Raw genomic sequence first — 23507 nt, 5'->3', positions numbered from 1 at the left:
CACTCAAGTTCCTACCACCACCCTTATCAAGGAACTGTCTGTCCTGGCTCCCAAGGAGATGAAGAAGATGAAGAAAGCTGAATGTCATGAGTAGTGAAGATGAGGACTGAGGATGATGATGGTGAAGATCCGGTGAGAAGATGGAGATGATGAAGATGGAGACCAGGAAGCAGTGGGACGGTGGCGACTCAAGCAACACAGTTCTGTCTGTAGTGCAGTCTCAACAAAAAAAAAACAGCCTGCACAAAACTTGCAGAGCAATCATTCAGTTATCCATATTTATCCATAGTTCAGCTTAATTTCTTCTCAGGCAATCATACATACACATACACATCATAATGTTACATACTACAGTGCATATCTCATTAACAATACATATTACCAAAATTGCACTTACATATTTTAACTTAAACATTAATCCTGTCTGTTCACCTTAAAGACCAGCTTATTCTGAACATAACAGCCATTTAAGCCACACATCGACTGTTTCTGCCCATAGCTCATTTAACAACATTAACTTCATATTTTTCCCTCAATGCACATTTTCAAATAAAACCACTTCCATTAATATCCCTATCAGGTTATTAACTCATCCCGGCTGTTTTTTTTTTACACATAATAAAGCAACAAGTTCTCAAGTTTAGCAATTACTCTCAAGGTTAGCAACAACCAAAATGCTAATCGCTCAGCTAGCAGTTAACGTTAGCTTACCGGAATATTCAATACACACGCAGTTTGGACGAGGTCGGCAGCTCCGCGGCAGTTGTAAACTCCTCTTTTAGCTTCCAAAGGATCCTTCCTGATTTATTATCACTAGTTTTCTACTTTAATCAAATCGGCTAGGCCGTTCAGCTTTTGTGCAACGAGCGCCTGCTGACGCTACTGTCATGCTCCTGTCTCTCACTCTGACTAAAAAAAACACGTCACACACCCTGACCTCTCTCTCTCATTTACGTCACTAGGGGGTGCTATTTGACCATGATAACTGAGGGGAGTATTTATTCTAAGACTGTCACCTGTCTGATGACTTTGTTTTCATAATGTCTGTCAGAGTACCAGGCTACACAGAGAACATGCAAATGTCACATGTGTAAGGTCATCATTTTATTGTGTGTATTTTAAACTCCCAGTGTTTTTAACTTGTAATATGTTTGCTTTTTAGTGTGTATTTTTAATTGTGTGTTTTTATTGCATGTCTTGTACACTGGGAGTGTGTGCTTTTATTCTGAAAACCTTATCCTAGTTGTGACACCCCTAAACCCAACACCGCACCTGAGAGACTGCCAGGATTTTAAGAAGGCGAGCGGAGAAAGCTGCAACACAGACGAGATGTACGGAGCAGGCGAAGGAGCAGGAAGTGGCAGGAAGCGGCGAGTCTGACTGGGAAGAACACCGACCGCAGGACCCACGCGAGCCCTGCGTTCCAATACCCATACTACCATACTATTTAGTATGCCAGAAAAAGAATTAGTGTGTCCCAATACATAGTATGTCAGATGCAGTATGCCAAAAGTACCAGGATGTTCTACTACATCCGGTCATATTTCGCAGTATGCATGTCAGCATGCTTCTTTGGCCATTCTGACCCACAATCCTTTGCGCAGCGGAAGTTACGTCACACTGACTGAGCTGCGTGTACAACCAACGCCCACACTTCCTTTCATACATGGTTTATTTAATTTGAGATACTAAGACACTACATATTAGGACTGCAATGATCTGATTATATACTGTCACATATCATACAGTTTTGCAAGAACACAGATACAACATTCAACTTTATTGTGATTATAGTATAATCAATGTTAGGGTTCAACTATGACTACAATATAGAAGATTCTACCAGTATAGGCAGTGGGGTAAGTGTGGTATAAATAATGAATGCATATGACTAAATATGAATACACTATGGGCCAGGTATGAGCAGTATAGACTAGCAAATATATAAATAGTAAAAGTCAAATACATATTAAGTAATGTAGTAAGAATGTGCAAGTATGTTACACTACAAATAAAAGTAATGTGAATGTAAGGCTGCTTCACGTGCAGACAGAATATAGTGCCAGCAGCTGCACAGCTGTAAATATATTCAACATCAAACATCTGCCAGCAACAGAGAGCTATGTGTGAAGGGGGTTAATGTGCCTACTGGTGACTAGTTCAGCAGACAGGTCACTAATAATAGGCTTGGGACTGTTTACGTGAACACATCAGTTTATTAGAAACAACAACATATATTACGACATAACAGCAACAGAGCTCTCCAGCACCTCCGACGGTATGCACGACTCTGGCGGGCTCGACTAGAGGAGATTGGCTGCATCTCCGAAGTACAACAAAACAAAATATTCAAATGTGGCGCTACGGACGGCGGCGGAGGTGAGCAAGAGGGTCGGAGTTCAGGGTGGATGTGATGGCGGATGTAGTGTGTCCCAATAGTATGCATACTGCATGCATACTGCATACTACGCTACATACTTTTTAAGGGCAGCTGCAGTACATACTAAAAGTATATAGTAGAAGTATGCGATTTGGAACGCAGGGCAGAGCACCCAGTGGACGGAGGAGCTAGGTGGCTAGTTGACGGCAGGTTCCATGAAGAAGCGGGCAGAGTGAAACTCCGCCCTTCTGTGTGAGTAGCGGTCTGAAATGATAAAGTGCGACTCACTATAGCTGGTTGTGTAAAAGTGCAGTGACTGCCGTCTTGCCTCCGATAGCTCGAGACCGTGCCAGAAGAGGACGACGGTGCAGAGCGGCGGAGCCAGGGGACCAGGGACCGAATAAAGGACGTGTGGCTCTCTTTTCTTCGGTGACCGAGCCATCCCCGCCGGCGTACTGGACGTGTGTGGTCGCCTTCCCCCTACAGATAAGCCCCCGAACTGTTTTATTGGACTTTTATCGCCCCTTAGTATTAGCTTCCCTCATTTTAGCCTTTCAGCACCCCTTTTTATTAGCTCCCAGGTCTTATCATTTTTATGGACTTTTCACCTGTGGTTTTAACCTGATTTTATTCTGGGAATAAATATCAGTGTATATCTGTTAATGCATCTGTGGTTTCTTGGTTTTAAACAACTGCTCTCTCGTCTGATTTTAAATTTCACATACACCTTTTTAATCATTTTAACTTTTTAACACAAACCCTCAGTGCTAACCAATGTACCACTGTGCCACCACTGTTTTTTTTTCTGTATAGTTTTTTTTATGGTCAGTGAAAATTTATAATGTGCAGAAAGAGCATCTGATACCCTCTTGAGACCTGGCAATTCATCCTTTTCCTCTGCGGGGGACTTGGCACTGAGGCCTTAATTTCAAATACCATAGAGTGCCAAAGTCACGCCCCTTCCGGTAGAGCTCATGGGACCTTAGATCGGAAAAAATATGAATGGCAGTGAATGGGGAGAGCAATATTATCTTTTGTTCCCGTTTGAGTTGCGACATGAAATCTAAATATGTTGTTAATGTATTTAAAACATAAATTTTAAGGTCAAGAAAGTCATACTTTGTGGTAAAACTGTTGAGATATAAGCTATTTAATTAGTAAGACTCAAGAGTACACAGGAGGAGGTCGCGTATGTGATGTCATAGCCTTTGTTCGCTTCCTGCTGCTTGGCCTCCCCGCTGAAATTCCACTGTTTTATGATTAATCGATTTATGATTGAAGATGTCTGTGTTTTGTGCCAGGTTGCAGTCACTCCAAGCTGCTGGAAGCGAGCGAAAGCTATGACGTCACATACGTGACCGCCTCCTGTGTAGTTTTTCTAATTACGTTTTTTTTTCAAAAGCTTATATCTCAACAGTTTTACCACAAAGTATGACTTTCTTGACCTTAAAATTTATGTTTTAAATTCATTAATGACATATTTGGATTTCATGTCGCAACTCAAACGGGAACAAAAAATAACGACTTCGGCACTCTATACACGCAATCTATTTGAGTCCTGGTGTACATGTAAGGATATCCTGGTCCTGGTTGGACCAACACAACACACATTGTGCTTTTTCAAGATGCAAAAACACATTTTAGGGCAGTAAGGGAGGTAGGTGATCAAATGTATAGAGATATATTGTTTCTGTTTTTCAGTAGGATTATTTATTTATCTATGAGAGTCTCAACTACAATATATTATGATTTTAGACGTGTACGTTCATTGTAAGCCTTTCAAAATACATTTTTTAACCCATGTCCTTTGTGGGGGACAGGAGGACTTGCTTCTTGTCATTTCACACCTTCTTTCATACTTCAGGAAACAAGAAAACCCTGAAGACTGAATTCAGTAATGTAATGTTAATGTAATGCAATGAAATGGACTTTCTGTTGAAAAGATTGACCCAATGTTCACTACAAGGGACTTGTTAGAAAACATTGATAAATAGCCTTTTTGTGGAGAGAGAAAAAAAATTATATGTTTCTTACATCCCAGTAACTTAAATTATATCAAATAAATAAATAAATATATTTAAACTTTTATTCTTCCAAGTCTTGGATTTGGGAAAAAGTCAAACTCTGTATACTTTCAAACTAAATTGGAAGATTATGGAAAACACTACACAGATTTATTCTAAATAAATATCTTGTGTAATTGTTGAATATTAGTCTGTGGAGCAAAACACTAGCTCTGTGTAGACTGGTCCATGCAACAGTGTTCATACTGTAGCAGTGGGGCTTAATTTCCTGAAGCTTTTCCCAGTACTAAAAAAAATACTCAAACTCTTACATTAAAGTGTTACATAGACCAATTTAATATGACCCTTTTGAATTCAGCCGTGCCAAGTTTCTGCTTATTCAGACAGGTGACACCTTACTTACATGGAGCTGTTAGCTGTCAGAACTTTTTGATTCTGAAGTGTCTATGAAAATAGAATTAAAATCAACCAATCCACCAGCACAAGACAAGTACTCACACCTCTCCAGTGTGTTATATATAAGCTCCACAGTGTATTAATACAGAACGTGTTAGCACCTTAAGAGACAGTTTATTACATTTAAATGTCAAAGGTGTCATTTGTGTTAGTATCTATTACATGCAGCTGTTTTTCAAGGCTTGTTTTCATGTGTCTATAATGAGCTGAATGTTTCAGCCACAGTCACATACACTTTCAACCAATAAAGATCCTTGCACACTGTAGTTTCAACTAACACAGAACTCTGTTGAAGTCAGTTCTCAGACCTGTCTACACTCATCATATCAGTAATTATATTTAAAGAGGAACGTCAGCTATAGCTTCCTCTGTATTTCCCTCCTAAAAGGACTGATGGGCAAGAACATAACAAACATAACAAAAAGGCAAGAGCACAACACTGACCATAACTCAAGCCTACAGTTATTTTCATCCTGCTCATCAGCAGGAAGCCCTCACATCTTTAAAAGCAGCACCATTAGCATTTTAAACCAAAATATTCAAGTTCAAAATGTTATGTGCATTAATGATGATACAGGATGTAATGAAGTAGACCATATAGACTCATGTGAATTCACATGGAAGCATTTGACCTTCTGACAGACAGCACTTTAACTAAAATTAACATTTTGATATACGCAACTTCTGGAGTCTCTGCATGTCCATTAACACAATGAATTTAAAACTCAAGTAATTTTGTTTTAAGGGGTAATGATGCTTTAGCAGAAACTTAGGCCCTGCTTTTGCAAATACAGGCAAAGCACAGTCAAGTGCTAGTGATAGTGAGCAAAGGATGTGGCGGTTTAGGTGTTTTCGTATGGGGTGCCATTTGTAAAGTGGCTCACACTGAAAATAACATCAGCATTTTGCCACATTTACAGCAATATTTGTGAACTTAGAAATAAATTAAATAGTTAAATCTAAATATTAAATGTTAAATCTAAATATTAAATCTAAATCTAAATCTTAATGCTAAATCTAAATCTAAATGTTCGGGGTGAAACTAAATATTTAATAATAATATGCAAATCCACACTGCCAGTCACCGGAAGTACCAAAATAAAAGCTTGAGATGGTCAGACTGTGTTTATAGAATAAAAAAACGAATTCAAACCAACTTATTGGGGGAAATGAACACTTGAACATACATTAGCGTGATAATAACTATGTAAAATAACAAAAAACATGTTTGGAGAAATTTTATTTGTTGTGTTATTTGAGGTTTTAGTGTCCCTTCTGTGGAGGGTGCGGGACTTATGACCTACAGGCAGCCACGATCGAGACGATCGAGATGTTTTGACCTCACTTTGGCCAGCACTATCCTGCCCCCGCACCCACAATATTTAACATTTAGATTTAGATTTAATATTTAGATTTACCATTTAGATTTAGATTTAGATTTAACATTTAGGTGTAACATTTAATATTTAGATTTAACTTTTTAATATATTTCTAAGTTCACAAATATTGCTGTAAATGTGGTAAAAGGTGATGTTAAAAATTTCACACCATTTTTTTCAGTGTGAGCAAATTTACAAATGGCAGCCATATTTTCGTGCGTGATTTTAGCACACATGTAATGTACCTTGTGTATGCTAACTAAATGTTAACTTTAGACACTTGCTACTCATAAAAATCCTTTGTCGTCTGTTTTCCAACATTCTACTCATTCACCAGAGGGATTTAAAAGCTAAATTATATTCCCATACAGGAACTTGAAATGTAACTTTACTGCGTTTAGCTCTGCTAAAGCTTACCTGCTCCGCCCCAATCTACCTGACCCTATAGCACACAGTTACAGCAAAACGGTATCACCAAATATGTCTGAAAAAGATTAGCAAATATGACCAGCCCTCTCTCGCCCACAACTTGTCAAATACTGCTGCTTTTTTGGGGATTTTGGCATCAGACATTGACGCGCTGAGATACTCTTTGTGATATGCTCCTGAAACAGTAACGGGGCCTCCTTGCTCATCATTTTTTGACGTTCAGATCCACTGACAAAGCATATTTGACGAATTGGGATGTGAATGGGTTGGTATGGCCACAAGCTGCATCTCTGAAACTGTCATTCGAAGTCAAGAATGCAATGAGTTGATGTTTGTATAGCATTTGGGGAATTAAACAGGGGCGGCTGGCCAATAGAGGGCGATAGGGCGCCGCCCCTCCTTGAGCCACAAAAGAAAAGAAAGATGATGATAATAAATGTATCATTATCATCATCATTATTGTCATATATACACACAATATATTAATTACTCTGATCATTTTCACTTGAAACAACTCATCCTGCCTCTGAATATCCAATCAGATGCAGTGTGAAGTCACGTTCCGGCCCTTTGGGGCGATATCAGCCTGGCGGGAAATCGCCCCGACTCACTCTCATAGACTTCCATGTAAAATGCTTTTTTTTTTCTAAATGCAGGCACTCCAATGCAATCTCTATGGGTTCCGGGAGGGCTTGCCCCAGCGTGTTTTCGTCATACGTAAACCACCAAGTATCATTCATGTGCTCCTCGGATGGTCCGATTTCCCATGTCGGGAAGTCGTTCTCACTTCATTGTGTGTTCATGAGCGTTTAAGTCGTAATGTGGAGACAACATGGACATTACAAAGAAGATGTGTTGTATTTTATCACTCAAAATGTTTGAAAAACATGTCGTCAACCGTTTCCACTGAAATATTGCTTTACGGTCGGAAACTCATTTTTCCGATTATTCCGACATCACATGAGGCAGCGCCACTGCGCAGCGGTCACATCCAAGATCAACATGACTAACGTTTCCAGCTGATCCAAGAGTCTTTTTAACCATATAGGTTATAAAGTAACGACGCATAGTGCGTCCAAATTCAAACCCATTCTTCTCTATGGATATTCTCCGCGACCATTAGCGAGAAGCCACACATCACGTGAAACAGCGGAACCGGAGCGCAGGACGGGGCTTTCCAGTGATCACACATATCATTGTGCTGTCATCCCATCATGCTATGAATCCAGATCAAGTGTCTACAAGATAAAAACCTGACGAATTTCTTTACAATCCATGATACAGATCTTGTTATCAGTCACTTCATATAGTGAGGAATATCTTATCTTACCACGTCTTAGGCTTGCGTGTGTTTCTCCCTGTCTATCCACATTTGTAGTCCAGCTTTCAAGATGCAAATATCTCCATATTGTCCAGTTGACACTCCATCAAACTTTGTATGACAAGACCAGCCACTTCACCTTTGTGCACCCAGACAACAGTAGCCTAATTAGCCTTAGTAGCCTAGTCACCATATACACTGAGGGGGACACGTTCCCCAATGCCCAAAATGCCTCCCAATATATAACTGAAACTGAAAAACAAAATAAAAAAAAAACCTGTTCAGGTCAGGTCAAAGAGCAGTGATACTATGTGATGTGCATTGTATTAAGTTGTAGGGTATGCCTGTAAAGACTGACAGTGACTCAGTGAATACCTTACTCAGTTTTATCTGATTAATGGTAAAACAGGTCTCTATTTACATTCAAAGGTATTTATGTGGGCAAACTGATGAAAAGTAGTCTGTTGATGACCACAGTGGATTGTTCAGTCATTGTAGAGCCAAATTAATTCAAATTTACCCATTGAATGGGTCACCTCAGCCATCATCACAACAATTGCCCCCCCCTGAGAAATTTGGCAGGAGCCGCCACTGGAATTAAACATAAAATCAAAAAAGCATAATGCATAAAACATGGGATTATTATAATGTGGATCTTTTGTTAGAATGTTCACTGGTTCAATAAGTAGGAAAACTGAAAATAAAACTGTGTTACTATATTATGTGCTTTTTTGCCTACATGGTAAACACTGACTCAACTTTTCTTAATTTTAAGCAAAGAAGCAAAACAATATGTTTGACAAACATTCATATTTCTGTATCTGGCTTCAATACTGGTATTATGTGGAAGGAAAAGACACTCTATGATATTATTGGCAGTGTGAGCTTTCCGAACTATCTCAACACGCATTATCCATTCATTCCCTCGCCTCGCCTCCTCCCTTTGCTGTGACGTTCATTTGCGCCCTGTAATTAACTCAGCATATCTCTGTCATGATGTAGAAATAAACCACAATTTAGCTTAGAAGGTAATTTGAGCGTGCGTGTGTGTGTGTGGAGGGGTAATGGTACAACAAATGATAGCAAGAGGTTAATAGGAAGAAAATTAAAAGTGAGATTAGACACTGATTAGTTCGTATGGAGCAGCTAGATGAAGGGGAGAGGGGAGGTAAGGAAAGGAGAGCCGGGTAGAGGAGGAGAGGGAAGAGGGAAGGACAGACATTTAAACAGAGGGAGCCTGGAGATGAGAGGAGACATGTGGAGCAAAGAGAAGAGTCTAGATGAAAGCAAAAGAGGGTTGTAACTTGTTCAAGTGGAATATTTGTAGGCAATAAAACCAAGTTGTGTCACATTTGTCAGACAAGCAGAAATGCTTGATTCCCAGAGTGGACAAGATAAGGAGATTACATTGTGAATCAGATGGTTTTGAAGATTGCTGAGACCATTAATGTGCTAAGAAAACTGGTACCTGCCTTTAAGAAGTTATTGCAGTTGTAATGGACTACATCACTTCAATGTGCACACACGCAAACACATCTTTTTTTCCAACTGTCCCCTGTCCCTCTGTGTACACTTCCTGACAGAGCATGCTATCAGTCTGAGCTCTCTCCATTTTCTGCTTCATCCTAATAGAGACCACTTTCTCCTCCTCATGTCCAGCAGTGCAGTCGCAGAGCGAGATCAAATGAATCATAGCGAGCGCTGATCTGGCTAAGGCTCGCTCAGGCTGACTTGAGTTCAGATTTGTCAGCATGAGCTCTGATGAAGTCTCCATTAGCTGTGGCTGAGTAGCTCAGCCTATTAGTAAGGGCCTGAAGGTAATTGACAAAATAAAGGAAATAAAAGAGATGAAGGGCTCTATTTTCATGCTGGCAAAAGAGCCGTGGAAGTGCAAATGCTGTAAATTGGCTTTTTTTTTGTCTGCTTGTGCCTGTTTGGTAATTTAGCTCGGAGTAAACCTGTGGAGAAGCTGTGTCAGTGCTGTACTGAAACTTGGTATTAATTCTGGTTTACACTTTCACCTGTAAAAAAGATCTGCTTCTTAGCGAAGACAGAGGTGGTCTGTTCTAATATTATGGTCGGGTTGTTTTTGTCTGCTGTATTTACAATACTTAACCCCTGCTAATACAACCCAGTGTCCTAGAAATTATCATCTGCTTATTTTCTATAGCAAGGACATTTTGAAAGAAACATAATGCTGCCCTAAATACGTCTTTAATAAGGTCGTATAATTAATATATCTGCTTGTCTGGTTCTTATTATGCATATACATTCATGCACTATGCATTTATGTATTTCATTTCATGTATGCACTACTTACAATTTATTCATTCTGCAGTTGCTGTACAGCTGTCTACCACAAACATGTATCCTTTATTTAATGTTTTACGTACTGTATATATTATATTTTATCCCTATATTCTAACTTCTACATAATCATATATCTTAGCTCATTTTTACTTGTGTGATTTCTTTTTTATACATATTCAATGAGCCTCGTTTGAGGGAGCCTGAGAATAAGAATCTCATTGCCATCCATTGCTTCGCTGTAATTATCTTGCATATGTCAACAATATGTCATGTGTTGAACATTCACTGGCAACATGTTTCATTTGTTGTCCCTATCATATGTGCTGCTGAAATACAATATCTGCTCCTAGCAAGTACAGCATGAATTACATTTATGGTTATACTAGTAAGGAGCTCACAGACAGACTGTGGTCTTTGTTTTATATTGACAAAGTCAAGATAACTTCACGCAAGAGACGAGACTCACTTATTAATATTTAACCTAAACCATGATTTTTCCAGCAGCTGGCAAAGTATGTTTTGAGTAGGTTGCAACACTTTACATTATGTCAAGAAAGGAACTTCAAAATGTACTTTAGTCACTGGCCTAAATAGCCTGCATGACAAATCCAGTTTAAACTTTAATATTTGTCAATGCTAGAGAGGTCATCTGAATCTAGGCCAAACAATCCTACAACCGTACGGTAAAAGACAAAAGGAAGACAATGTTATGAAAAGCCATACAGACAGTAAAAAAAAAGTAGCGTAGGTAATATGAATAGGCTACAGGTACATTCTTGAAGACAGGTTTGGCTAGCAATGGATATTTTTCTTATCAATACTGTGTCAGTCTCTCCCAACTTGTCAAATTACAGAGGCTTGGCCAGTGGCCCTCAGTGTCAGATAGCAACGCCCATAGACACATTTAGCAGCAGCTTGAAACGCACTGGGCAGCGGCATGTATTGACTCTATGAGCAACTGCTGCCATATAAAGAGTAGCAGCTGGAGATGGCTTTTTGTAAGTGCTTTTGATTAGAATGAAGCTTTTTGCTTGCAGTTTTTGTGCTGCAACACACCTTGTGTTTGTGCACACTAGACACCTGGCATTTTTGCCACGGCTTTCTGAACCCTTTCAGTTGAAAAAAACTTAAACTTAGAGTGGAAAAGCGCCCTGCTGCATCTCTTTGTTTGTCATCTTTTTACCTATTGTCTTATTAGGTGATTTAAGAGGTGGGCCTTGTGTGGTGGTCACGACAACAACAAGTTTACAGTTGGTGAACAGTGGAGGAGAAACGGGTGGTAGCGGTTGCTGGATACCCAGAGCTATGCAACTTTACAAACTGCAGTGCAGTACTTCAAACGGCCATCATCGAGGCAAAGCTTCTGAACCAACTGGTGGTACTCCCTGTGATCAAATCTCTTTTTCAAGGTCTGATGTACCCACACAGATCTCCGTTTCCCTGTGCCTAACAAACTATTTAATGACAGCCTCTCGCCCTCAACCAAAGCTACAGCAAGTACCCTCTGCTACCCTCTGGTAGATTGATTACAAGGGAGGGTTAGTGAGAGGATGTGATGGAGTAGCTGCTTGGCAATAATAAAAAGGCACAGCAAGCTGTTTGTTTTTTTTTTTTTTGCATTTATTTATTTTTTTTACTAGTGGCTCATTTTAAGAAAAAAAGGCAGTGCGATGCACATTGCGTTTGGCAAGCTGCAAAATCTTTGGAGAGTCTGCACAGGCAAGGTGGCAGTGTGAAAAGTCAAAGTCAGTCAAGTTATTTTTATTAAGAACATAGTGTGATAGAATGTGTAGCATACCATGCAAGTGAACTATGTTATGTAACCTATGTAATGTTAGTCATGGGATGTAACATTATGTTAGTGATAAACAAACTTATTTTTAAGCCTAACCACATACTTTGGTTGCCTAAATCTAAGGCATTACACCCAGAACCATTTTTTTTTTAAAAGAGTCTGTATGCATTCAACAAGCTGAAACTGTCCTGTGAAAATGGAAGTTTATTTTGAAAAGACACTATGCATGTAACGAGCGTTAATTGACATGCTGTCCCTGAACGTCCAACACTGATGCTGGAGATGCCGCATGATTTGACATGTAGGGCCCATGACCAAGCGTCAGTATTTGTAGAGCTGGGAGTGACAGTGGATTTAATTGTGCCACAAAGTATTTGTTCATCACAACCAAGTGTGCTTTTAACCTGCACTTGCATTTTTGTGTGTGCCCAGATTCATGGTAACAATATGCTGTGTAACCATAAGGCAGCAGAACTTAACAAAGTTCAGTTTAATTTGTTAGCAAAGGGTTAAAAATCTCAAAAAAAGGTCTATGAAAGCATTATCTCACATTCATCATCAAGTGCCCTATGAGTAGGCTCATTCTGTTAATAAAAGAAGAAGAAAGAAAGAAAACTGGCCCTCCTACAAGCAAAACATTTGTTTTACAACATGTAATAATTGTGGAGTGTGAGTTTTCCTAATAAAGAACTGGATGGTAACATGAAGCAAATGCAGCAAATTACAGCAGTAATTAAATTTGTACTCTGTATTCATCCTGCTCATTTGCAACATTATCTACATTTCCACCCTTGTGTTGAACGAACATGACAGCAAGTGATAGGGGAGGAAAAAAAATATAAAACAAACTTGAATCAAACCTCTTCATTTACTCGTTTTCAGCATACAAAGTTGTTTTTATCAAGCGCATCTCAACACAATCAGCCCCAAAGCAGGTTTGTTCGTCTTGTTTTATGCATGCCCCCCTCTTGTTTGTTTTGTAGTTATTTGTTGATGGGCTTTCTCTTTTGTATTACCAGAGCAAATTTAATTAGAGCTGAAGGAATACAAATCAGTGTTCACCCACCAAATGCTATTTGGTCCCCTAATAAAGGACTCGGAGAGAGGAATGAAAGAATTACAAATGTGTTTTCAAGAGCTGGAAAGAGAATTGCTTGAGGAATGTGAGACTTTTAACAAATGAATGTAATTTTACAAACTGGCCCTATAGGCTAAATTGAATGGACCCACTGAAGAATAACAGGACAGTGTTTTCTGGTCTTACTCGGAATATGTTTTTGATATCAAAATACAGAGCCTGGTCAAACTGAAATGCATGAAGGCTCCACTGTTAGTCGAGCCAAAGCATTACTTGTGGTGCCATTACAGAAGGAGCTATGTATGAAAAAAAAACAGTACAGATAGTGAAAGACAGACCGAACTTCCATCCCAGATCAAGCCATGAATTGCACTTGAGTTAGAAAATAGACTTCACATCACAGAACTCCCATTGAGTATAATTTCAGTCACCTTTTTAGTCTCCCTTTATTCTCAAGGGGATTTATTTTTTACACCAAAAACACAATAGCCTATAAAAACTCCCATAGCTAGTCTTTCATTTCACTAGCTCAGGAGTCCACAACCTGTGGCTCTGGAGGCACGTGCGGCTTTCAATATTTTGGTTGTTACTTAGGGCCCACTGCTGGTGGATTTGTATGGCAGTCATTTAGGTCACATCAGGCCCGTTTCCACCGCAGGAACTTTGGGGTAATTTTACGGGGCCGGGGCCGTTGGTGCGTGTCTCCACCGCAGGAACCACCCCTGAAGGACAGAGTTCTGAAACTTTTACAGGGGCTAAACAAGTCCCTGCCTCAGAGTAGATACTCAGAACGGCCCCGGAAAACTCCTTACTTGGTGCTGATTGGATATACTCAAGGAGGGATGTGATGTCAACAGAATGCAACAAAATAGCCGGCATTTTTAAAACTCAGCAGACGAGGGTTTGCTCGTTCATAGCTTCCACTGCCATGTAAATGAAGAGACACGCCAGAAACCCAGCAACCACCTCAGCTCCTTCCATGTTGATTATCGTCTTTCTTATGTCTGCTTTCTTCTTCTTACTTATGCTTCTTCTTCTTTGTTGTTCTTCTTCTTTGTTTGTTTCTTTGTTGTGTCGCCCCGGTTAAAATGGTTGCGCAACAATTATGTCACATCCAGAGCCCGGTAACTTTACAGGAACCTTCCTCCTACTCCCCCGCACAGTGGAGACATGGTGGTTGAGAGGGCCGAGCGAGAGGACATTCCTGTAAAGTTCCTGTCCCCCAAATAGTACCAGGAACGTCTTCAGTGGAAACAGGCCTATGGTCTGTGTCTCTAGCTAATGACATCATCAGCAGGCGGCTAGTCAGCTCTCCATGACATAGCCAGGAAAAGTTCATGCTCTTTTTCATCAGACATCATGCTGATGTTAGGGAATTTGAAAGCATTGTTGTTTTACCCTACTGCCAGTTACCACGGTAAAGACGGTCAGCTTGATACATCGCTGTCTGTGTGCTAAGTGGGGATGGAGTTTATCTGCCTGTCAATTTATGCAAGGCGTGTGAAGATGATGCATGTTTTTTTTCCCCTAGGATGGCGAAGGCAAGACCCGCCTTACTCTGCCTCTGATTGACTTACCCTGACATTCTTCCACTAACCCTAACCAATCTCATTCCTCATGCCTAAACCTAACCAATCCAGCCAAAAAAGACAATTACTACTAGCCAATCAGAGGGAGAGTACGGTCAGCCATGCCTTCGCCTGTAAAAAAAATTAGCCAAGAGGACAGGGTACTGTACATTTTGCCAAATCTCAATAGTGGTGACACCAGTCGTCTTGAGACTCCCTAGCTTGGCTAGCTTTGGATTACAAATCTAAAAAAGAACATTTTCATAGAAAAACTGAATATAATTGAACGTGAAGAGATTTGTTTTCTTTTACCGACAACTCTGCAAAGTTGAAGTTCCAAATTATCATAAATAACCCACTGCAGTGCCATCTGGTGGTGAAACATATTAATAAATGCTCATTTAGACCTATTTGTAAAGCTGACAGGCTCATTCAGATTTAATAGACTGTGTTACCTTCATTATAAGGCTTTATATGTTTTGCAGCTCTTCTTTAATTTTTGCTCAAAAATGGCTCTTTTGATAGTGAAGGTTGTTTACCCCTACACTCAATATTAAGTGATTATTTATCTCCAGATATCCCTGGTTAACAGTTTAAAGTAACTAAATGCATTCACACTGTTGTCATCCCACTTCACCTCTCCTTCTCCTCCTGTCTTTTATTTCCTGCACCTCTTGTTCACCATGTAACCTGTGTTTGTGTTTTCCTCCCCTCCTTTCCCCTAGCTTCCTTTCTGCTTCCTTGCTTTTCATTACCTCTTTTACTGTGTTTTTCTGTGTTTAACTGCCTTTCCCATCTCTCTCCTCTTCTCCCTCCCTTCCCCACTTCAATGCACCCCCCCCCCCCCCAACACACACACAAACACACACCTTGACCTCAGCTCTTTCCCTCATTCTCCCACAGGCCACCTTTGTTTCCCAGTATTAATTGGCCCGCTCTTCCTTCTGCTTCATGGGTCCATTAATAAATTATTTCATGGCTGAGAGGTTAGAGGAACTGCAGGTCTGGGTCATCAAGACACTGCAGTACACTCACATGCGAGCAGGCACACACACTCAGATACAAAATCATTGCACACACGATTAACCTGCTGAACATCTGTTCTGTTTGAATGTAGAATTGGCGGTAGCACCTACTTTAAACCTAAAACTAAAAAGTTTTTTATTCAATGCAACCTTTTACACCTCCACTGACTGCCACTCTGTCTCTTAGAAATTACATTTGTGGGGCGTCGGTGGCTTGGTGGTGGAACGGGCACCATGTGCAGGGCTGTTGCCGCAGCGGCCCGGGTTCGACTCCAGCCTGTGGCCCTTTGCTGCATGTCTCTCCCTCTCTCTCTCCCCCTTTCACACTTCACTGTCCTATCAATTAAAAGCAAAAAATGCCCATAAAAATATATTAAAAAAAAAAAGAAATTACATTTGTTTTTTACTAAAATGCAGGCGGCACGGTGGTGCAGTGGTTAGCATTGCCTCACAGCAAGAGGGTTCCTGGTTCGAATCCAGCGCGGGGGATTTGAACCATGGGGGTGAGGGATCCCTTCTGTGCAGAGTTTGCATGTTCTCCCCATGTCAGCGGGTCCATGACATTGGTCTGACAGCCCATTGGTCCGACATCCCATTAGTCCGACGGTCCGCGGTGCTTAACGGCTCCCATATTTCTACCTTGATGGTGCGCCGCGACCGGCTCTGGGTCAGCTGGGAAAGGCTTGGGGCGAAGCAGGCTCACGGCTTATGTGTTTGCCACTTTCTTTTTCATTTTAACCCACACCATGATCTTTTCCTAACCCTAACCAAGTGGTTTTTGTGCCTAAACCTAACTAGACCTTAACCACAGGGCATCATGATGATTTTGGAACGGACTTCGGAACAATGGGTTTAATATGGTCGGAACAATGGGCTGTCGGACCAATGGGCTGTCGGACCAATGGGCAGTTCCCATGTCAGCGTGGGTTCTCTCCGGGTACTCCAACTTCCTCCCACAGTCCAAAGACATGCAGGTTAATTGGACCAAGATTTTCTTCGGTTGACTACAGCCCTACCTGAAACATAGCTTAATAAATGAATAGAATAAATACAACCCCTTTGCCCCCTTGCACCTTACATTGCGGCCAGATTTTGTATTGTTTCAGACATAATAATAAAAATAATAATAAGATTTATTTATTGTATCACCTTTCACAAAAATGAAATTCACAACGTGCTTCACAAAATACAATCAAGAACTCAAACAATAAAACATGCAATCAATAAAAACAAAGGCAACAAAAAGAAAGTAAAACATAGAGCAAATACAGATTACTGAGGCCCCTAAACAGAAACATACCAGGGAACAAGCATTGGAAAATTTAGGGTGGGACAAAGGCCATTTGAAAGAGATGGGGCTTTAGTTGTTTTTTAAAAGTTTCAAGAGACCGCAGACCGTAGGCCTGATGGAAGAGACTTCCACAGTGTTGGAGCCACCACTTCATGCCCTAATTGCACTTCCATGCACGTCAGATCATGAGCCATAGGGCGCTTGAAATATGTTGTAAGTGAATGTTTTGCTGATACTTTCAGTATCAACTTGCCAGTTACGTTAATTTGCAACATTACCTCATTATATCAATGGAAAACATAATTTGCTCTACCTTGGGTTTCCTTCAAAAACATTTTCTGTTTGAAATTAGTTGTAAACATTTTCTAGGAGACAGGGCTGATGTTACAGGAATGTCTCCTGTAGTTTTTTTTTTTTTTTTTTAATTTAAAGCTGCATTATTCAGTGTTACGCCACTGGGAGGCAAAAAGGCGTCAAGGTGAACTCACAGAAACAAACTCCCGACTTCAGATATTTACTTGCCTTTAGTTGTGGTTTGGCCTTGGTTTGGCCTTCAGCTTTTTAGATTCAAATTGTGCCAGAAGCTGCCAGTTGATTCTGGCTCTTTGTTTTTTCATGGTGGGCTGGTAGCAGCCCTCTGAGAGATCTGAACTAAGTGGCTGCTGTGGTTTTACAGTATATGGAGAGTTGATGAGAACAGTGAGACTCAACCGTACAGCACAGAAAACCAAACCAATGAACTAATACTTTCCTCAGCTTTTAATGTTAACATAAAAAATACTACCCTCTGCCCATGCTATCCACTTAAAAATAGGTCACTCTTTACAGAGCTCACTTTGCGCTTGTTCTTTGCTGTAGCCTAACTGTACAATTAATTCAGCAATGAACCAATTTCCTGGCCACAGTATGAGGATAATTAAAGGAAGATGTCTAGAACTTTGCACTTGAGATATTCCTTTTTCTAACTAAATATGAAAAGTAGGTTTTTTATGGACTCTTTGTTTGAGATGTATAACAGACCCTGCAGTGTTTTTACACAGTTTGAAGTTTCACAGTTTTCTTGCACTCTGCTCTATTAGTTTTTTTTTCATTCAATCCATTTTTTCTTGGTCTGTCTTTCTTAAATACCATGTGTATTATACTGCCACTCTCAAGACTTTGTTGTGAAGCGAGGAGGAGGAGGAGGGTTTAGGTGGATTTGCTTACTTACTCCCTTATTCCCAACTTGGTTTGGACGTCAACAGAGTGTGTCTGAGTGTGTTTGTATGTGGAGGCAGACCTCAAGCTGCCGTGAGACACAGTATCGTTACTCAGTTAAGTCCACTGTAATCAGCCTGAAACAAAACCAGCCCACCAGGAATTGTCCCAATCCTTCTGATAACCAGTCTGTCACCATTGATGTCTGTATTACATCCTGCACAAACATCCTGTCCCAACAGAAAATACATTAGACCGTTAGAAGTCTGACGGCCCACCCACGGGCCCTCCTCAGGTGATATCTGATGATTATGATATGTAAAACAACTGCTGTATTTGTTGTTGTGTAAGTGGTTACTCATACAACATATCGTTTGAAAGCAACACTCATTGCAGTGCCATTAATGATGAACATTTCAAGGTACAATCACAGCAGGAACAATACACACTTCTGTCAGACAAAAACAAAACAAATGAACAGTCATAACTCAACTATGAGACACTATCACAATCCACAGACTCATATTACTAGGCCTGAATCACAGTTTACGCAGCTCCCTTTTTATTCCTCACACACTGGCAATAGTCCAGATGATCTGAATCCAGAGAAATGTTTTGTCCAAACACATTATTACATCTGTAGATATCCAAAGGTTCATATTTCTCCATGTATTATATGTAATGTCTGCGGTTGTACATATAAACAAACCAACTGGCAGCTACTAGGATGGAGGCTAAGTCCTTGCCTTTCTATTAACACCTTACTTCAGCCAATAGGAGCTTCCAATACTGTTGTTCGGGCTTCACAAGCCAACCAGGGCCTGAGCTGAAGGAACACATTTCCTGTAGTGTAGAGATTTTATAGGAGCAAGCGATTGGCCAACCATACCTGAGACTTATGGGTCTTGTAGTCAGTGACACTCCTGAACTCCAGAAGAGTTTTTAACCTGTTCTTGTCATCATAAATTCTTAAAAATGTACAGACATTATAAATGAATGTCTTTTATGTTCTCTTAAGGGGGAAAACACTCTTCATTATCAATTTAGGTTTTCCAGTGGTGTTTTTATGCACAGTACGCTTTTTAAAAAAAAGTATTTTCTATTCATGTTGATTAGTTTTTCACTCATAATCACTCATTCAGAACATTGTTTAACCCTCTTTTTTGAAAAGTGTCTGGAAAAAACCTTAGAAAAATGTGGAGAAATGTTTATTTTCTCAGATACTGTAATCTACTTTAAATTTGGACTATGTGAGGCTTTGTGATGTTGGCCAATTTTGTTTTCCAGCTGATACATCCCAGTTCAACTGCAGCATCTTTTGTCAAGAACATAGTTTGGCAAGGAAGAAAAAACTGTGTTTCAGTATGTTGAAACTCATATAACTCAATGACAGAAGCACTTAGAGTGATTGAGACTGTTGGTGAAAAAACCCGTGTTGCCTTTTTCAGGAGACCATGCATTCACATATACTAAAAATGGAACAAGAACAGCTTCCAGTTTTCACTTGGTATGCATTGGATAGGTGATTTAGGTAAATTTAGGTGAAATGTGCTGGACCATTTATGGGAGCAAAGTATCATGGGAGGAAATATCATAGTGCCTTTGACTCATCTGAATGTGATTGCCCTGCAGTGACACTTCAGTTGTGAAGACAGTAATTCTTTAGCCCATGATGTTCAATTAATGTTAAAATGTGATGTAACTTAATCATATCTTTACAGTATAATGTAGCAGTATACCTTCTATTTAAAGGGCATTTGCTGTTGATTCAATATCTTGAATGCAGCACTGAAAAAAAGTATGCATGTGATGTGCGTCAAAGCCGTCCTTGCTTCATCTTACTATATAATGACAAAAACTCTGTCTGTGGGTGAGTCTGTTCCATGTTTTTCTCCTGACTGACTCGGGCAATCCATGTGAAATTTGGCACAGCGGTAGAGGGTCATGGGAGGATGCCAAAGAAGCAATATTACATCAATTGGCCAAAGGGGGGCGCTATAGCAACTTATTGAAATTGCAAACTTTGAATGGGCATATCTCATGCCCCGTATGTCGTAGAGACATACGGGGCATACGACATACTTTGCACAGAGATGCCTCTCCTCACGAGAAACAAATTTGCCTCAATAACCCATAACTTCCGGTTATATAGATTTTCCGCCATTTTGAATTTTTTGAAAAACACTTAAAATCTATCTCTTCCTAGGAAGTTTGACCGATCTGCATGAAACTCAGTGAACATAATCTAGGGACCAATATCTAAAGTTCCCTCTTGGCAAAAGTTGGAAAACTAAAACTGAGCTTCTATAAGGCAATGAATATTGCTGAGGGCGTGGCTCATCACATAAAGGTGTATAACATCTCAAGGGTTTCACTGATCACCACGCAACTTTGTAGGCATATGACCACACATAATCTGAGGGGAGCCCTCCATTATTGACTCCATCAAACAAAATGGGAGAGAGCTAATTTCTTATCTAGGCCTAACCACCATATCGATTTTTACTAAACTTGGTAGATATGTAGAACAGGAGCCTCAAGGTGACTGGAGGAATTTAACTTTAATTGGCAACTGGGTGGCGCTATAACAACAGAAAAATGCTTAAAAATGGCTAAAATGCAACCGATCGCTGTGGCTCCCCCTGTGGCCGAATGTTTGTTGTTGTTTTTTTCTAATTTTTGGTATGACTAAGTCATGATATGGTATGCTGTACATAATCACGCAAACTGTCAAACTGTGTGTCATTCTGTCAGTGTGTCATTCTGTCTGTCCCACATTTTTCTATTCACTGATGTGGTCAGTCTATGTGAAACTGCACATAGGCATTGAGGATTGGCATAGGAAGAGGGTGACAAAGCTACCAATGGGTATGGACTAGTATTTTTTATTTATCAAAAAAGTCATCACAAAATAAGTGTTTGTTTACAATTTTGGTAGAAAAAACTACTGAAGAAAGAAAGAAAGACAACAAGTAAAATGCAATATTTTTAATTCAAACCAATGCAAATTTGTTGAATTTGAGACTTTTGAGAATTTGAGAATTTGTGACTGAAAAATGCCTTCCAAGTAAAATCATTTAGTTGGAGTTTAGAGGAGCTAAAATGACTTCGTATTAATCTTTACATCAACTCTACACTTTAAAACTAGGGATTTGAGACTGCATTGACTATGTGCTGCTTTCATTCCCAAAAAATCTCATAAAAGCAGGGTCTTTGAGCTGCCTCAACCATCTGGTCTCTGACTTGACTTCTCCTCTGACTCTCTGAAGTGGTAAGCAAGCCTTTGATACAAGACAAACATATTGATTGATTGACTGGTTGATTGATTACTGCTGCCTTGACCTTTTTACCTGAAAAGACTGAATGAAGCAATAAGTGTAGAGTAAATACAGAACCACTGGGTATCTTTGCTGCTGGATCATGAGCCAAAATGGGTCCTGATGTTGGTCAATGCCAGCGAGCAGCAGAATGACTGCAGGGAGAGTTTTTCTTCATTTGGGCCTCAGGCCAAAACTGCTAAATAAATCCTTATGTACAAGTACCCCACTGTGCCAGACGTGTTTTAAATGTAGCATGTTGAGTACACAGAAAAAAAAACCCTGAAAAACCCTGAAAAACATTGTTTTACCAAAACACCTACAAATCTCATGCATGTCTGGAAAACATTCAAATAAAACAGATTCCACATCTCATTCATCCAGGTAACGCTGTGCAGATATGGCTTTGCTTTACACGCGGTGCTCTCGTCTAGGCCCTGCTGTATTTGCGGCCGTGTTCCTCTGTAGATGATACCATTTCCAATTTATTAAGCCTCGCTTTGTTTGAGAGGGTCTGCAAATTAGACTGCCGGATGTTGGGTTTTTTTTAACCCTCTTCCCACCCTCCATCTCTGTGTATTCCTTCACACAGCAGAGTGCTGCAGCGAGCATGACTTTGTCTCTGATCCTTTAATATACAGCTTGGGTCCTCTGTGCTCTCCACTGTGTGTGTGTTTGTGTTCTGTTGGAGTCCTCTCTACTCTGCCAAAGAAACTCAGCCCAACTGAGTTCTTTCAATTCATTAGCTTCCCACCAACGTACCCCTGCTAAAACAAGCAGAAGCACCGCTTGTTTACTGCATGACAATACACAACAGACTTAATAAACAATCTGATTCAGCAAATAAGTATTCTATCTTTGCTATTCTGTGTATGCGGCACACCGTAGGAACTGGTTGTTAAACCAATGGAGCCAGTTAGGAAAATCCTGATTGTGTTCCACCTACACTCCTGTTTTCTTGCAGCATTACTATTTTATAGCAGTTCCGATTTGTGTTGCTGACTTATGTATAAAATTTTGTACATCTAAAACATGGCATTTAGTTATTTGTAACTCAGAGTGTGCTTCAAGTTATTGTACCGTGTTGGGCAGTTACCTCCCCCAGTGACGAGTAGTATAGCGAATTACTGATGAAATGTCAGTGTAATATTCAAGTTAACCTAAAACAAACAACTTGTTACAACCTCACCTTTTTTTGTCACCACCCTACTGACTTGAAAGCTGCAAGTCACCGAGCAGAAAGCTGGTTTGAAAGATGGAAACATTTATATTCAGCAGCTGGAATTATTCCTATTACTTTGATTTTGTTGTGAAGACAGATGACAAGAACATTGTTGTTCCTGATAGTGGTACTAAAGGCTGATTTATGATTGGGTGCATGACATTTTTGAAGAATGTCCCTCGACAGAAATTAAACACTTGTGAGACATTTTCAATTTATGCTTTGGTGAGAGGTTTCAGATGTCTCCATGGTAACCGGAGACCCCGTGATTTATTTTGCAATTCGAGTCTATTTCTGTCACTGTTTAGTTAAGAGTAATCTGCACAAACAAAAAATCACACAAATATTCCACAGTATGTGTGTGTTTATCTTACTAACTTTATATTCATTGACTGATCAACCCTCCCAGTCTGTCTGTGAGCAGCGGATTCGAGATTCCCCTCACCTGCTATGGTGGGCAGGGAAATAAAATAATTTATTCATTCGTTCAATTTCTGTAACCACTTATCCTGTTAGGGGTCATGGGGGTCTGGAGCCTATCCCAGCTGACATTGGGTGAGAGGCGGGGTACACCTTGGACAGGTCGCTGGACTATCGCAGGGCTTTGTTCATTCATTCATTCATTCATTCATCAACACATACAAACACTGCTGATTTCTTTCCCTGCCACTGACATGAAAAATATTTTTGTTCAGTAAATGTCTGCTGTCAGTCA

The sequence above is a fragment of the Epinephelus lanceolatus genome, chromosome 2 (assembly GCF_041903045.1).
Source record: "Epinephelus lanceolatus isolate andai-2023 chromosome 2, ASM4190304v1, whole genome shotgun sequence".
In the NCBI taxonomy this organism is placed as follows: Eukaryota; Metazoa; Chordata; class Actinopteri; order Perciformes; family Serranidae; genus Epinephelus; species Epinephelus lanceolatus.
This window is presented reverse-complemented; position numbering follows the sequence as displayed.